This window comes from Micropterus dolomieu, linkage group LG17 (assembly GCF_021292245.1).
Source record: "Micropterus dolomieu isolate WLL.071019.BEF.003 ecotype Adirondacks linkage group LG17, ASM2129224v1, whole genome shotgun sequence".
Lineage (NCBI taxonomy): Eukaryota > Metazoa > Chordata > Actinopteri > Centrarchiformes > Centrarchidae > Micropterus > Micropterus dolomieu.
The window spans coordinates 825,102-827,068 of NC_060166.1; positions in this window are offsets into that span (position 1 = coordinate 825,102).

Consider the following 1,967-nt stretch of genomic DNA (forward strand, 5'->3'; position numbering starts at 1 on the left):
GACCCGTGCAACAGGCCAAAAGCAGACTGTCGACAAGCAGTAAGACTTAACACACGATCTGTGATCAGATGTCCATTTAACTCCTAAATTATAGCATTAGTTTACTTTCATTAGCTCTTCTATGCCGTATGAGTCAAATGCTTCCCACAATCGAACCTCCAGGCTCATTGTTCAGCAAATGTTTATGTTCCCTGTATCCAACCATCTTTTTATCACCTTAGTTAGAGAATAAATTCACTGTAATATAATCAAGAGCTGTGTGTGTTGCCTATTTATAGTTCCTGCCAAGAGAATTGACCCTTTAGATATGAGACTGACTGACTGACTGATTTAAGATAATTGAGCGATTATTAACTAACTGATCACTAGTAATAATTGTATAATTATTCAAAACTACCTAGAGGTCCGGAGACTCTAGGATTATAACAACTCCGGTGGTGCCCTAAAACGAGGAATTAAATAAAATGATTTTATGAATCTTAAAAATTCATAATTGGGTATCAATTCTTAGAAATTTATTAAAATGCATAACTAATAAATTTAGGTCTACTACAGCAGACGTTTCGAAACACTGCTCCAAAGCGTGGTTCAAAATGTCAATGTCACGTGAACATAGTGAAGTGAGGCTTCGGTGCGTTTCACCCCTGTTTCGACACCTGTCGCTTCTACACTTGGTTCACAGTGTTTGGAACAAACCGCACATCAGCCTCTAACTTTTCTGACAGATTTGTTCCAAGGACACACAATCTTTTGATTTATTGGAGCGACGTGCTGTAGTATATCCGCACCTGTAGGCCTATGATGGCAAAAAAAATACTTACCAATACCAAATTTTTTCAAGGCTGGGGATGTCAATTATGAAAAAAACCCAGACTCAGCCCCAAAACAGCTGAATATTTCTGAATACAATTCTTGACATATAACAAATGCGAGAAATTGTTCCACTTTTCATTTATCATTCTTGAAATAACTTTACTCAGTTACAGATTTTTAATCCATTACACCTCATCACTGCCAGCACTCATTATTATTAATTTTTATTACACTAGGGCCTATATCTTTCCTGCTAATTATCATTACACCTTTGTTCATAAGCTACTGTATAATACTGTAGATATCCACATTTATTATCATTTATTATTAGGCTATATTCTTTGTATACTTTATTATATTCTCTACTCACAAACTTCAACTACCTATTATTTCTATTCCTTTTCCGTCTTGCGAGTATCTGCAAGAAAGACTTCACCCTCGGAGATCAATAAAGTATTCCGATTCTGAACATGAGCAAGTTGTCTGTATGGGGTAGTGGTTAAGATATATGCCCTTGGTGTGAGAGACCTGGGTTTGATTCCCACTGAGATACATGTGTACCTGAGCAAGACACTCAACCCCTAGTTGCTCCCAAGGTGCGCCCTCTGACATAGCAATTGTAATTCGCTTTTGAGAAAAGCGTCGGCAAAATGAGTGATTACTTATGAAACAACACCCAGATGTGTTTTATTTAAACACACTTTTTTTGCAATCCCCATCTACTGTCTCTGACAATCTGAAAGCGTTTGTGTGTTTGTTGTATGGTGATTTCTCCGAAATCCTGTTGGTCATGTATAGCTGATATTCGATCTACGTCATCAATGTTCGCAGCGGCCATGTTGTTGACATAGATACCACGGCAACTGTCAAGTCTGTCAATTGACAAGCGAGGCAGCGTCGTTTTTTTTTTTAAACAGCGCGATGGTGTGTGTGTTCCAACAACAGCAATAAGAACCCCAGAGTTAGTTTTTATGCGATACTGTCAGAAAATGTGAAGGGAAGGAGACTGAGGAGTTGAGGAGCGCAGGAGAGACTTGTGGCTAGCTAGGATAAATAGGCTAAACTTTCAGCCAACTCCCCACAGCAAAGTCTGTTCCCATCATTTTACCACAGGTAACGTTAGGGATAGATGCCTCACTGCAAAGTCTGTTCCC